Source organism: Myotis yumanensis, unplaced genomic scaffold, assembly GCF_028538775.1.
Source record: "Myotis yumanensis isolate MYYU_CA2020_CCGP unplaced genomic scaffold, mMyoYum1.0.hap1 SCAF_19, whole genome shotgun sequence".
Classification (NCBI taxonomy): Eukaryota; Metazoa; Chordata; class Mammalia; order Chiroptera; family Vespertilionidae; genus Myotis; species Myotis yumanensis.
This window is the reverse complement of record NW_027223770.1, coordinates 15,650,856-15,666,215: the sequence shown is the minus strand read 5'-3', so window position 1 is coordinate 15,666,215 and position 15,360 is coordinate 15,650,856. Positions and strand designations below refer to the sequence as shown.

Genomic DNA, 15,360 nt, shown 5'->3' with positions numbered 1-15,360 from the left:
GCACGTGAACGACTGTTACATTGGAATGAATCCCAGTGCCATCCCTCCTCCTCCTCATCTCCTCACTCCTTCCCTGGATTCATCCGCGGACACGCTCAATGTCTCTTCCCTTCCGGGCTCTCTCAGAGTGTCTGTGGGGCTGGGTAATGACATCAACACAACTCCATTTGGGGCTGTGCTTCTCACACAATAGCACATGGTCAGCTCTCAACCCAGGGCTATCCAGTTACATTATAGCAGGGAAGGATGGAATTAAGGAGAAAATGCCTAAAAGAATAAGATTTGTTTTCAACTGAGCTACATGGAGGAAAACAGAGGGTAAGATAAGTTAAGCCAGAAGAGGTGATCTGTCATGTGAAAAAGAAGTACCAAGACTTGGCCAGCCAGCATGACTCAGTGGTTGAGCATCGACCTATGAACCAGGAGATCACTGTTCGATTCCTGGGGTGCAGGCTTGATCCCTAGTGTGGGGCATGTAAGAGGCAGCTGATCAATGATTCCCTCTCATCATTGATGTTTCTGTCTCTCTCTCCCTCTCCCTTCCTCTCTGAAATCAATAAAAATATATATTTTTTAGTTTTTTTAAAATATTTTTATTGATTTTTTTATAGAGAGGAAGGGAGAAGGATAGAGAGTTAGAAACATCAATGAGAGAGAAACATCCATCAGCTGCCTCCTGCACACCCCCCACTGGGGACGCACCCACAACCAAGGCACATGCCCCTGACCGGAATCGAACCTGGGACCCTTCAGTCCGCAGGCCGACGCTCCATCCACTGAGCCAAACCGGTTAAGGCAATAAAAATATATTTTAAAAAATAAAATAAATAAATAAATAAATAAATAAAGTAGCAAGACTCAGGTTGAGGCGGTTGCTGTGACAAACAGTCTCCACCATTCCATGGTCTCTTGGTTCATTCTCCCTCCTCTCCTCGTTCACCTAGAAGTCCCATCCTCTTCCAGGGATCTGGACTGGGTGTTGCCTTAAGAAGAACCTTCTTTCTGCAACGATATTCCTCCTCAGGATTGGGCAGTGCTTGTACCTCGAGTGGCAGCTCCATTGATGGATGTGTTAGCCACAGTTTTAAGTCATGTCCATGTGCATTTATGTGTGTGGTTCCCCCATTAAATTACTCATGACCTCCTCAAGCTGAGAGGCCCTTGGGGACAGTCCCTCCCCACCCACCTCGGCACCGCTCCCTCCTGATCTTGAGCCTGCGCCCTGTGGTCCAGGCCCACGCACCCTTTGATCGCATTGCAGAGTGGTTCATACAGTGCTGGTGGGAAGCAGGAACTCTGCGCCTGACTGCGGGGCCCGTCCCAGCTTCGCTAAATGCAGCTCTGTGGCCCCGTGTCGATTTCTATGTCTCATGAGTCAAACTGGGATGATAATAGAAGCTTCCTCGTGGGCCAGTGTGCGGATTAAGTGAGCTGACATATACAATGTGCTGAGAGCAGTGCCTAACATGGGATGCGCAGGGTGTGAATATGAGCTCGTAGGATGGAGATTATTTTTCACCTGCAGACAGCGTGTGTGTCTCTCCTCCTCCTTGCTTTGTCAGATTCGGTATTTTATAAGGTCTCCTCGCACGGCACCGCCTGCAGGGATAGCTCAGCAAAAATCACCGGGGTCCTTGCTCGGCTTCTTTAAAGGGTGTTTGGGCCCCAACAACTCTTCAAGTGCATGTGAGGGAAGCCAGCGTCCCTGTCCAAGCTCCACTCCTCTGTGGCTGAGACCGCTGTCCTGAGAGATGGTGGCTTCCCAGCCAGTTCCAGGAGCCCAGCCAGGGGCAGCTCAGCAGCCTTGTTCCAACTTGCTTCCCTCCTAAGTTCTCCTCCCCAGGAGAAACCCCAGGCCCTTCCTCCAGCTGCCGGACAGCTAGCTGAAGGATGAGCGGCCTGCTTCTCCAGCCACAAACAGAACCATAGCTGGGCTGGTTTTGGTTTTGAAGTTTGAGGTTCCCCCGGCCTCACTCTGCAGAAGACCCTACGGATCGGCTGTGTGTACACAGGCCTGTTGGCTCGTCCCCCGACACAGCCAGACAGAGGTCAGTACGCACATGTCCACATGCTCACCCGTGCCCACTAGGCCGGCCTGACCTCCTGGGAGATCAAAGCCCAAATGCGTCTGCCTTGTGGATGAAGGGAGGTTCACACTTGCTGTGTGAGCCTGGAGGAGGGCACACCTCTTAGGAGATAAGAACAGAGATGAATCTCTTGCTGAGGCCATGCAGTGCTCAGTGGTAAGCAGCGTGCACCTTAACACACATGGCGGCCTTTCTCCCCCACCTCCACCCCCTCCGCAGCATCTGTGATGGCTCTCTGGTGTATTAGGAGGGAAAGTGCACTTGGCAGTACTAATGTCTGCTGTTTAAGTCCTTTTGGCTCATCCACTCTGGTCCAGCCGCCTCTCACTTAGCCAGGACGTGCGTTCTCCTTCGAGGTTAATGAGGGAAACACTCCTTTGGATGAGGCTGATCTGCACTTGTGTATGTAGCTGCCTTGACATGATGGCTGAAATGGACCCAGGTGCTTCCCAGTGTGAGCCCACAGTGCTATTTCTTGGCCTTGCACACGTGAGCCTGCTGGCCTATTGGGCTGGGGTGGTTTGTGTGGTGAGTGAGGCTCCAGTGGGGTGCCAGCAGGTCGGAGTCGCATGTCTCTTGCTTATTTCATCTCCAGTGTGAGCTCTGCACCCTTTGGTTGTCTAGGGCAGGCCTGGAGCACCCATGCGGTTATACTCCCAAGCTGAGGGTGGGGCAGCAGGCTTATCTGCATCCCCCTCAGAGCCTTCCTGTGCCCACGGCCACCTGTGGTCCTTCCATTCGCACCCCTGGCAGGGCTGGTGCACCAACTTTGGGAAGCATCTGGCTTAAGGCAAAGGGAAGGTGGGGCCCCCAGGTGCCCTTTCGGGACATGTTTAGAAGCAGGGTCATCTTTTGGAGCCTCCAGATATCCCCATGTGGGCATTTGCCCACAGCTTTGAGCAGGTCCAGGAGGGCCCAGACCCCGAAGAGCCGATAGGTGGGCCAAGTGCCCATGAATATGATGCCAGCTGAAGGATATGGGCCGATCAGGTCACATCTGGACCTCACCCACCAGGGGCTTGAAGAACTTTGGGAGATGAGCTCCCAGGACTGGAAAAACTGGTGACAGGCCAATGGGAGAGCGTGACACTCTGGACGGGCAGAACCTGGGCTGTCACTGAGGCCAACTACAAACTATGGGCACAATGCTGCTTTTCGGAAAGCGGTTCTGAGTCATAAAATAGTAAATTTGGAAAATAAAGTTGCAGGAGGGGTGCGCTAAGATCGGTTTCTCTGAGGGCTGGTAGAACTCGGGCTGATGTGCCCAAGCTCCCAGCCAGGCTGCCTCGTGTGAACCCTGCCTCCACCCCATCCAGGCCCCTGGGCTGGGGCTGACTTCTGTGCCTCAGACTCCCCTGTAACATAAGCATCACTTAATGACAGGATGTGTCTACCTCTGTGAAGAATTGTTTTAAGGAGGGCTGTGGCTAGTTATTCTGTGTAGAGAGAAGGAGAGGTCGAACTGACTGCAAGGGACAGATTGGAACCCTTGTGCATTGCTGGTGGGAATGTAAAATGGTCCACCCACTGTGGAAAACATATGGGGGCTCCTCAAAATACTAAACATAGAATTACAAATGACCCAGTAATTTCACTTCTAGGTATAAACCCTAAGGAATTGAAAGCAGGATTTGAACAGATAGTTGTACACCATGTGTATAAGAGGTGGGAGCAACCCAGGTGTCCATCAGCAGATGAATCGATAAGCAATACATGGTATATTTATACAATGGAATATTATCCAACCTTAAAAAGAAAGGAAATTCTCCCCTAGCTCAGTTGGTTGGAATGTCGTCCCATACACCAAAAGGTTGTGGTTTTGATTTTGGTCAGGGCACATACCTAGGTTGTGGGTTGGATTCCCAGTCAGAGCATGTGGAGAAAGCAATTGATCGATGTTCTCTCTTCTCTCTCTCTCTCTCTCTCTCTTCCTCTCTCTCAAAAAAAAAAAAAAAATCAATAAAAACATATCCTCAGGTGAGGATTTTTTTTAAAAAAAGGAAATTCTGACACATGCTACAATCTGGGTAAACCTTGAAAACATTATACTAACAGAAATAAGCCAGACACAGGAGGACAAATATTGGTTGATTTCACTTATATGAAGTACCTAGAGTAGACAAATTCATCGAGACAGAAAGTAGATTGGTGGCTGCCAGAGGCTGGGTGTGGGGGAGTGGTGAATGGGGAGCTGGTGTTGAATGTGTACAGTTTCACAATGTGCACATGATGGGGATGTACTTAATGCCACTGAACTGTACATTAACATGGTAAAATGTAGGTTGTGTATCTGTACAATAAAAGAGAGAAGTATCAACATTAAAGAGAAAAATACTGTAGTAGGCAGTTTGACAGGCATGAGCAGAGCAAGGACCATAGGCCAGGCATGGGAGGTCACTAGGGCGGAAAGTCCAGGTTGCCTAGCAACCAGCAAAACTGGGGAAAAAACGAGAACCTTGCCCCCAGGGTAACCTTTCCTCCCCTGTCATGATGACAGTCATGTGATAGATCCCTTTGGAGGAGGAAAAAGGGGCCAGAGCATAGCCTCATGGGACTCCCATACAAGTCCTTGCACAGCCACTCCCTTAAGAATTGGGCTATCAGGACAATGAGGTTCTGACCCGAATCAAATAATCTTAGGAGCAAAGCCTCGGGTCTCCTGACCAGTCAGAGTTTGGGGCAACTAGAGATCACATGTAGGCCTCAGTGGTGTTTCAGCTCCAGGCCCAGAAAAGCAGCAAAACCAGGCAGAGTGACCACATGGCTGACATCAGGACCAGCTGCAGTGGCTAATGACCCCCTGCCCTGGAGCTGACCAATCGGTGGAGACCACAACCCTTAGGGGACACACCTGGAAAGCTGATGAATATTCGGTTGAGATCTTTCCCTGAGAAGCCCAGATATAAGCCCTTAAGATGAAGGACCCAGCATGAGCTCTCTCTCTCTCTCTGGAACCAGCCTTTCCTTCTCTCTCACCTCCTCCCAGGTGTGATTTCTTTGTCTTTCCTTGTCTTAAGCTCCTAGAACCTCTTCTTTTTTTTTTTTAATTTGCCTTTATAACTTTTCCTCACTTCTTCCACAGCTCCCTTCATCTACTACCTCTGTGACTTTCTGAGTAAACATTCACTTGTATTTGAGTTCCTTGCCTCTGAATTCTTTCTCAGCCAAACTCAAGGACTGAGGTGGCTGTACCGGGGTCCAACCTTCTGCTCGTGTTCGCCATTAGCAACAGAATCTAAAAAACAAGCTGGGCTGCATGAGGAGTTGAGGCCATGTGATGGAATGAGTCTTTCTTAGTAGGAAAAGCGCCCCCACTGAGACTGGGGGGCCTCAGAGCAGACTTGGGTGAGGCAATTCCTGTGCATGACTGGCACAGAGGCTTGAACTCACTGGCCTTGGGGATCCATTGCCATGGATCTATTTTGCGCCCCACTATGAATATCCCTAAGATGATCCTGGACATGGAGAGTCCTATCCTATATCTAGACTGAACCATCGAATCATGTGTTTTCTGCAAAATAGGCTCAGAGGTCTTGAAAGGATATCCAGGAAGTGTGTGTGTGTGTGTGTGTGTGTGTGTGTGTGTGTTTAAGTTCATGTGGAAACCGTTTTTGAAAATTATTTTTACATAATTGTTCCAACTCCGTCAGAAGCATATGCCTGGTGACAAGAATCTGGAAGGAGCGGGGATTAATATGAAACGCTGTCTTGGGCTGGCAGAACTGTGGGCGGATGTTTTCCATGGTTTAATGTCTTTTGTGGCATTGAATATTGTTTTAATAACAAACAAAATAGACAAAATGATAAAAAAAAAAAGCTTTCGAGAACCTAAATGCATGAAAAGCATATTAAGACTGACATCACGTCTTTGACGCTCTTAAAAGCCCAGAGGTGGGGAGTGTGGTGAGATAAAAGCAGAATGCACCGCTTATGATAAATGAAAACAGTCTCCTCACATTAAGACTCAAATTACAGCCACAAGATAACTCCCTGAGATGGCAGTTCACAGAATCAATAAAACTCCTGTTTGTTTGCAAAGCCAAGTTGCCTCCATGCCAAAATACATATTTTGTAAATTGCTTAATTTACATTTGAAAGGACCCAACTTTAATTCTTCAAGAAGCTGAGTGAAGGATTGAGAGGAAGCAAAGGAAAAAAAAAATCCACAGCGCAGCGATGTAAGCAACCTTTGGGGGGTTCTGCAATAATTTGATTGAAATTGATAGCATTTGGAAAAAGGAAATGTTTTCCATTAAAAAAAAACAAAAAAACAGCAACAATGCAAAAATCTTGCCAGAGTTATGTAAGGTCTTTCCTGCAGTGAGCGCTGACTGACATTCGTAGGATGGAGGTGACACAGGCTCCCAAGGAATGACACCCCCAGCAGTTACCTCCTGTGTCCACAGGTGCACTTGGCAAAGGACAGGGAAAGAGCTTCTGTCCCCAGGACGTTTTCTGGGGGCGTCTTTGTTCCAGTCCAGCCTCAGGACTGGTTGTCTTTGCTCAGAGAGGCCCTCTGCCTCCCAGAACTGGATGAGGAGCGAAAGGCGTGGGGACAGGGTGCAGAGCCGGCCATTGCTTTGCTGTGGGACCTTCAGCACAGTGCCTTGACCCTCATGCTTCATTTCCTTTCGTGACAATTCGTGTCATAAAAGTACAACAGATATTTTGAGCTCAGATATAAGGCCTTCAGTTTTTATAGGGATTTCGAATACTAAGGGCCTTTCTCGGCTGTTACCATATCACGGATGCTCCTGACTCCTCTTATTAATAGAGAGACAGACATCTGAAGTCACAAAGCTGGGTGACCTTACGCCAATGACGTCTTATTTCCAGACACAAGTGTCCTAGCTATGGTGAGAACTGAGAAAACATACATATGGAACCTGGCGCTGGTCAATTTACCCCTTTTCTACCTTGCAAATTGAGTGTCACTTTAATCTACAGATGGGTTTAAGGCAGCTTAGATGAGGTTTCAGGCTAGCTAGCTAATAAATAGCAATCTTCTGCATCCAACCAAGCCCCGTGGTTGCTCCACCCATTTTCTCCCCTCCCTAGTCCCCTGAAATCCCTGAAAAGTTGTGCAACATCAGAGAAAGGCAAATGGAGAAAGCCAGTGGGTTCCGGGGAGGAGGTGGCGGCTGCCAAGGCCTCCGCCAGCCCACCCTGCCTGCACGGAGAGCCGGGGCCTGCTTTACAGCCACTCGTGAGCAGTTTACTGAAGCGCCTGCCCACGTGGACTTTGATGGCCCTGAGGGATCTCAGAGGAAAGGTCTGCTTTATGCTGTCCCATCAAAAATGTGCACATAAAGCGCGCCTCCCTGCCAGGGACATCTTCATCGCTCTCCATGGGGCCTGAGTCCACAATTCGCTTGCTCCTGCAGGCCAGGATAGAGACTGGGGAGGCTGGGTGGCGAGCTGAATAAAAGCGCGTTGGGTTTGGTGAGGCTGTGCACTTGGTTCCCAGCATGGGGAGGGGACGTGGGGTACATTCTCTCTGGGTGAAGCAGACTGTGTGGCTTGAGAATGGGGAGAGAGTAGATATGACCCAGAGTGACTCCCACAGCACCCCTAGAAGTTCCAACAAGTCATCACATCCCCATAGTCACCCAGAACTATTTGTGTAGCATCAGTGTGATGCCGCTGAGAAAGCTTTCATGCAGCCACCCAGAGAGGTGCCTCCCCCACGGGACTCAACACGTCGGCACCCCAAATGCCTTCTTAGCAGCCTTCTTAGCTGCAGTCATTTATAGGTGATGCCCTGACTCCTGGTCCAGGACTTTTTCCCAATGGACCACCTGCATGTCATCTCGGGCACCACAGTCCGAGGACCCACACACTCAGATATCCAAAGCTCAGCCCGTTCATTCAACAAGTCACCTTAAGACACGACACCACACACCACACACACACACACGCACACGCACACGCACACGCACACACGCACGCACGCGCTCACACTCTCTCACACACAGAGTCTGGTCCTGTGTATGTATTTGGACATGGACAGCATCATTTGAGATCAAAGTCTTTCTATGCAGAACCCATCTCCTTTCCAATACATGGAACTCCTACTAGTGACAGCCCAAGCCCTGTCACCTTCAGATAGGGACCCCTGAGGGCTGGCCAGGTTAATTATCTGAACGTCCCACAACGCTGCTCTGCATGTGACTGGACTGGGCTCAAGGCTTTTCTTCACACTGTTTCTGTGGCTCGGGGCTCTTTATCCCTGTGGCCCCTTCCCTTTCCCGCAGTGCCCCCCACACACCAATTTTTCTCCCTGGTCAGCATGTCTGGGGTTCCACTCCTGCCTCTTTCCTCAGCTGATTGAGGGGTTCCGCCTGTCTGCCTCTGTGGCCTGACTTAGGACGCGGGATCCTCCGGGGGCCTGGTGTGTCAGCCCAGCTCCCTGCAGGGCCGAACCCCCCACAGGCCTCATCCAAGTCTGACACTTCCGCCTGGAGTCGAGTCCTTCTGTTCCATGTTTTTCTTCCAAGCCTGTTTCCTTTTTCCTTTCAGTTTTTATTGAGATGGAATTCACATAGAGCACTGGACACATTGAAGGTGCACAGCATAATGGTCTGACTTACATAAATTGTGAAATGATTACTGCAGTAAGTTTGGTTAATATCTGTCCTCTCATATATGTACCAAAAAAAAAAGAAAAAGGGAGAAAATGATTTGTTCTTTATAATGAGAACTCGTGGAGTTGCCTCTCTTAATAGCTTTCACGTATTGCACACAGCAGTGTGAACTTAGTCATCTCCAGAACTCGTTCATCTTATAACTGGAGGTTGTTGGTACCTTTTGACCACCTTCCTCCTTTGACTTTGGGGGTGACCATGGGCTGAAACTCTGTCTTCTAAAGTTCCTGACTAAAGTGTTTCTCTGTTGGCAGCAGCAATGGTACCCCAGGCAGCCACGCATTCTCATCCTTGATCCTCATTAGTGTATGTGTTAGCTCATGATCACCATGGAAGGCGCAGGGAACCTCACCCCAAAGTGATGAGATGCAAGAGAAGGCAGCCACGTGGGCAGGAGAGGGCGTGGGAGCACCATGGGGACAGGCCTGGGTTAGCGTGGCCTCTGGTGGCTCATTCCAGTCGGGAGGGCAGGCTTCTGAACCTGCAGCGGGGCACCCAGCCACACCCTCTCTCCACCTCCCTCTTCTGAAAAGTGGGGATAAGGATGGGAGTGGGATTTCAGGGAGATAGATAGCGCAGGGAAATCTCTTCCGAGACTCCAGATTGCCCTATGGACGAGGCTGTCCGAACTATGTCAGTAGCTGTTAACTCCGCCACCTGCAGCCCTGGGGGGCCCAGCCGGCCCATTGCAGGGGCCGCGCCTTTCCTGGGGAAGGGCGTGCTGTTTTGACCTCACAAAAGCGGATTGTTTGTGATTACTGCTCACATCGTACTTTAGAGAGCGAGATGAATGAAACGTGTGCAGGCCACAGACAACAAAGAGCCTTTTCATGTCAATGTGGGAGTTTTGTCAGCTTTGGATTATTCTGTAAAGTTCTTGGACGGGCTGGCGGTGTGCCGGGGGCTCCCGCTAATGGAGGGGCCACCCCACTGAACTACCAGACGACTGTGCTCCCCTGCCCCGCGCCCTTCAGAGAGGCAGCCTCGGGGGAAGCAGCGCGGCATGGAAATACCGCTTCTATCACCCTCGCCTGTGGCCTCTTCCCTTTCCCACCACAGTGGCCCCCACTCACCAGTTTTTCTCCCTGGACAGCATGTCTGGGGGGTCCATGCCTGACTCGTTCCCTAGCTGGTTGAGGGGTTCCGCCTGTCAGGAACAGGGTGGCTCGGAAGATCCCATCTGAGCAGGCTGTCCGGAACCCCGTGTCTTCTCCAGCTCTGGGGTCTGGCTCACAGCAGTCGGCACTCCAGTTATCAGTTTGCCTCACTCGCGTTCAGGGCGCTGGGGGGTGAAAAGTCCTCGTGGGATGAGCCTGGGCGGATCCAAATCCAGTGCAGGAATTGGGGGCTGGAGTTGGTCCCCGTTGTGCTAACCGATGGAGTGAATGCGCTCACGTGCCCCAGCACCTCCCGGGAAATCCCTCTCCCTGGGAGCATGTCACCAGCGCCTTTGCACGTGCACATCTGCCAAGTCCCCTTGGACTTCCCGGCTCCTCTCTCCAGGCCTGCACGCTTTCGGTTCATGTGGTGCGGCTGAGGCTTAAGCTGCACCAGTGGCTTTTCCATTTGTGTTTTTGTTTTTTTCTTATTTGTGTCTTGCTCAGAGGCCGTGTCTTGTCTTCCTCCCAGGGAGCGGCTCAGTGTTGTCTCCTGCGGCTCTGATCCTGCGGGCACCTGTCCCAAGGACAGAGGATGCTGCCTCCTGGAAATGAGGGCCGGCCCTGCATTTGTCCCTGGAGTGTGTGCAGTTAGGCAGGGAGTCCGCAGATCAGGGGAACTCAGCTCTCAAGTTCCTTGTAGCACCAAGTACAGGCCTTGCTTTGGCAGAAAAAAAGGAAGAATCTGGGATGCTAGGTGCTTCTGAACTTGACCCATAGTCTCTCCTGATGGAGAGGCCAGCTCTCAATCTGCCTGTGAGGATATTACACGGAGTCTAACTCATGGTCAGCTTGAGTCCAAACTCATAGGACTGGTTCTTAGTCCTCCTTGTTTCCACCCAAAGGCCAGCCGTGACCATATATATAGCCTTTGTCTTTTCCTGCAGGACCTAAGTCAGCGGTTCTCAACCTGTGGGTCTCGACCTCTTTGGCGGTCGAACGACCCTTTCACAGGGGTCGCCTAAGACCATCCTGCATATCAGATATTTATATTACAATTCATAACAGTGGCAACATTACAGTTATGAAGTAGCAACGAAAATAATTTTATGGTTGGGGTCACAACATGAGGAACTGTATTTAAAGGGCCAGAAGGTTGAGAACCACTGACCTAAGTAGAAAAAAAGACAATTGCTGGGCAGGTGCTTATAAGAAAAGAAGCCATTTGGGCCAGATGAGCGACTCAGGAATACCACTATTAATAATAATTAAAAAGAGGATTTCTGGCCTGGCTGGTGAGGTTCAATGGTTGAATGTCATGGTTTGATTCCCGGTCAGGGCACATGCCAGGGTTGTAGGCTTGATCCCCAGTATGGGGTGTTCAGGAGGCAGCCAATCAATGATTCTCTCTCATCATTGATGTTTCTACCTCTCTCTCCCCCTCTCCCTTCCTCTCTTAAATCAATAAAAATATCTTTTTTTTAAAAAAAGAGGATTCCGCCCAACCAGCGTGGTTCAGTGGTTGAGCGTCAACCTCTGAACCAAGATGTCATGGGTTTGATTCCCAATCAGGGCATATGCCCCGGTTGCAGGCTTGATCCCTAGTAGGGGCATATAGGAGGCAGCTGATCCATGATTCTCTCTCATCGTTGGTGTTTCTATCTCTCTCTCCCTCTTCCTTCCTCTCTGAAATCAATGAAATAAATAAATAAATAAATATTAAAAAAAAACAAAACGGATTTACACAAATTTTTTTAAAAATAAATAAAATAAAATAAAAATATAAAGGAGGATTCCTAGACACTGTGTGTGGCTTAAAGGACAAAGATGGCACTGTAGGGTACACAGCAGCTAATAAGTTTCAGGTTTATTGTTGCAATTCATTGAGGTGTAATGGAATAACTTTCTTTCTTTCAATAAGGAAACATTTGTTAAGTACTTGTGCTGTTTGGTCTTGGGAATACAGATCAATAAGGCAGGAATTTGGCCTCGGAGGACCCAGCCCTCTAGGAGGCCAGACTGAGATGTAAGCAAGTAATAAAGTATAATCTTTTTATCAGGAGCTCTGTGCAATGAGCTGGGACATCAGAGGTGGGATTCATTTTGAACACCTTCTACATCCTGGCACTGTGCTGGGTGCTGGGGATACATGGTAAAGAAGGGGGTACAGGCTTTGTCCTCATGGGTACCCACTCTCAGGTGCACACACTCGGGTGCTCACACTCAGGTGCACACACTTGGGTGCCCACACATAAGTACACACACTCGGGTTCACACACTCTGGTGCCCACACTTGGGTTCACACACTCGGGTGCCCACACTCAGGTTCACACACTTGGGTGCCCACACATAAGTACACACACTCGGGTTCACACACTCGAGTGCCCACACTCGGGTTCACACACTCGGGTGCCCACACTCAGGTGCACACACTTGGGTGCACACACCTCACTCTACCTAGGGAACTCAAGTGGGGCCCTGTGAGAGGGAGCCAGAGCCCTGAAGAAGAGAGAGCTCCAGTTGTTCCAGGAAAGACAGAGGGGATGCGGCTCTCTACACAGAAGGAGCAGAAAGTGTGAGAGCATAGAGGTGTGAAACACGTCCTATTGGGAGAAGTCTGAAAAAGTCCCTGTTTATTATATTGGGACCCAGCTCCGTTTGCCTATTCAGCTCAGATCCTTAGATGCTGAGTCATGGCAGCTATAACGCTGTTGCTGAGACACAGACGGAAAGCGTTCACTGAGATCCTTAGGCTGGGCCCTGGGCCCGTCTTAAAAGCTTTGATTCGAGTGCGACAGTCTTCATGAGAGTCCCTACAGAAAAAACACATACGCCGTGCAGAACTGGTCTGGATTTTAATAAATTCTAGAGCCGCCGTTTGCAGGAGTTGGCTTTTTCCACTAAGGAAGGATAGAAATCATAACTCTTCAAACTCCGCGTCTCCAAAAGGGCGTGAAAAGGAGCGATTATCGGCGTCAGTAGACTCCCATATCATTTAAGCCCCACAGTGGGTCTTGTTTGTTAATGCGAGCCGCTTCCAAAGCAGGTTCCTCCGTGTCCTTGTCCCCGGTGGAGCCGATTGGTTGCTTTCGCCGTGCGCACTTTACTTCCTGAAATCAAGACTCTGAAAGCATTCTGTAAGCATATGCAGGAAGGGGACTCATTCCCGTCCACTTAAATATGCATGGCAGCTTGCATTTTGGTTCAGAAAGACACTTGTTTATTTAGATAAGATTTAATGTATGCATCATTTACCTAAATTTGCAGGAGCGTGCATGTACATTTGAGCGTGTAAGTCACATGCGAGGTAAACCCTTGCCGGAGCATGCACATGGTGCGGTGGCAGCCGCGGAAGTGCCTGCGTGTTTTCGGGCGATAACGCGTTTCCAGCAGAGCAGAGACTTCACACAATGGCCTGGGACTGTGTGCCTGTAAATACGCTGACTCATCATTATCTCTTTACCCAAGGCAAGCCTCTCATTAAAAGCCAAATGCGTGTACTATAAACGGAGGTTGGAGACCAGCTTTCTGGACCCAATGGGCTTGCTCCTCTTCTCCCTGGTCAGGAGATAATCCCTTTAGTGTATACAGACATGCCCTGCTTCTCCAGCCCACGCCCCCCCCCCCCCCCCCAACAAACAGAAATTATCAACGTCCTCTACCTTTCAGTTAATTAATGACAACGTGCCATTAGCACTCGTTTACTCATTCATTCAGCTCATGTCGTTCGCTTGTTGCATGTCAGGACAATTCTAGACTATTTCAGCAGCCTTGTGGAGAGTTCCTTACCTTCTCCCGAGGAGAGAGGGAACTCTGCAGGCAGGTGCTGCATCTCCCTCACCCTGGCATTGTAGCGCCCAACCCTGATGCCATATTATTGCAGGCGATCCATACATGCTGTTAACGATATTGATCATCGTTTCAGCAGCATATGTACATTCCCAGAAATAGAGATGAAAAAGTAGCTTTCCACCCAGCCTGCGTGACTCATTGGCTGAGCGATGACCTGTGAACCAGAAGGTCACTGTTCGACTCCCGGTCAGGGCACATGCCAGGGTTGTGGGCTTGATCCCCAGTGTGGGGTGTGCAGGAGGCAGCCGATCAGTGATTCTCTCTCATCATTGATGTTTCTCTCTCTCTCTCTCTCCCTCTCCCTTTCTCTCTGAAATCAGTTTTTAAAAAAATTTAAAGTAACTTCCCGTGAGATCTTTCACATGGCTTATTGCTGGCTGTGAGCCTGGCATGTTCTTCCTCCTGATCCATAGGAAAGAAAGGCCAGGTTCTCACAAGGAGCCTGCCAGCCGAGGGCACCTCCTCCTTGCTATGCAGGTCTCCCCAGCGAGGGAATTTGTTTGGAGTCTTTGCTACCTGAAGGCATTAAAGCTTTATAATGCCAAACAAGTCCCGTTTTTCTTTATTTATGGATCATATATTTCCCCCCTTTATTACTGCCATGCATTTTTCCAACCTGACAGCTGATAACTGCGAAAATCCACTGCTTGCAAAAAAAATTCCACTTACCACTCTCTCCAAGAGAACAAATTTAGAATTAAAGGGGAAAATATACATAGGCATCTATATGCAAAATAAAAATCTCCATATTTATTCTTAGCCCGTGGACTCATATTCCACACTGAATATGGATTTGGGGTCCACAATCACATTTTGATCAGAGTTCAGGGGGATTCTTTTAAAAACATAACCTTCCCACATCCGCTCTTACCAGTTAACTATTAACCTGGGGAAGAAACGTCAGAGCAAGTCCTCTCGGCTTCCCCAGAGTTGGTGCAATTTAATTTCAATTTGTCAAACATGGCACTATGGTGGAGATTTCGTTTCCCCCTGATTTATTAAAAATCTTCTTAAAGGGGCAGCCTGTCACTCAGGTTATTTCAGCCGGTCCCTCGGTTGAAGTTTCTTTCCCTTTGGCTTGCTATCCAAATTCACAGGAAGGGGAAAATACAACGGAGGAGATAAAATCCACAAGGAGGAAAAAGAGAGAAATCAATGTGTTTTAAACACGATGACAGGATAGGTTGTTTAAATTGCTTCTGCACATTGATTTACAGCATGCTTGGTAGAAACCTCTATTATATTAACAATCTCTTCCCTTCATTTCAATCATTGTAGTTGCTGTATCTTATTACCTTTCAGGCAGATGATGTCCAAATATAATGTGGAGTACAATTTTGTTATTTTTTTTGTTAGAGGAGCGATGGGCAACAGCTTAGAGGTCTGGGCACAGGATTAGTAACATAAATAATGTGAATTCCAAATAACGCAAGATAATAATAAGCCAGCTGTGCACTTAGCTGTGGCTTACATCCTAGCTGGGTGATTTTAAACCCTTTTCATCTCGTGGCACACATAAATTAATTACAAAAATTCTGCGGCATACCAAAAAATATATATTATATGTTTTACCGACCTGACAAAAAAATAGGTATAATTTTGATTCATTCCCACCAGACAGGTATTGTTGTGTTGGCTGTTGCCATTTTTTTTTTTATTGGACAATGTAAGAGAAGAGAG

At 48.8% G+C, this 15,360-nt stretch overlaps 1 protein-coding gene across 2 annotated transcripts in view; it reads left to right on the top strand.

Moving 5' to 3' along the window:
- The window catches only part of KIRREL3 (kirre like nephrin family adhesion molecule 3), a 455,238-nt gene that overhangs the window by 129,931 nt on the left and 309,947 nt on the right, over positions 1–15,360 (top strand). The gene's annotated exons all lie outside the window — the stretch shown is intronic.